A 201-nucleotide genomic window follows, 5' to 3' on the forward strand; every position below is an offset into this window, starting at 1 on the left:
GTACTTAGTTTTAGCCCACTGACCTCAGTTTCATTCAGGCTCAATGACTATGGATGGGGGCAGGGTCACTCTGGAAGGTAAAGGGGGGATGGAAGAAGACAAAGAGGTCAGCTGAGGACTTGCAGAGGAAGGGGTCCTAGGCTGCTAGTTCCCAGGCCAGAGCTGATCCCCTCCCTCACAAGTGAGGCTGAGGCCCCGAGG

The sequence above is a fragment of the Marmota monax genome, unplaced genomic scaffold (genome assembly GCF_021218885.2).
Source record: "Marmota monax isolate L192 unplaced genomic scaffold, Marmota_monax_Labrador192_F-V1.1 WCK01_AAM20220418_F8-fsc00064, whole genome shotgun sequence".
In the NCBI taxonomy this organism is placed as follows: Eukaryota; Metazoa; Chordata; class Mammalia; order Rodentia; family Sciuridae; genus Marmota; species Marmota monax.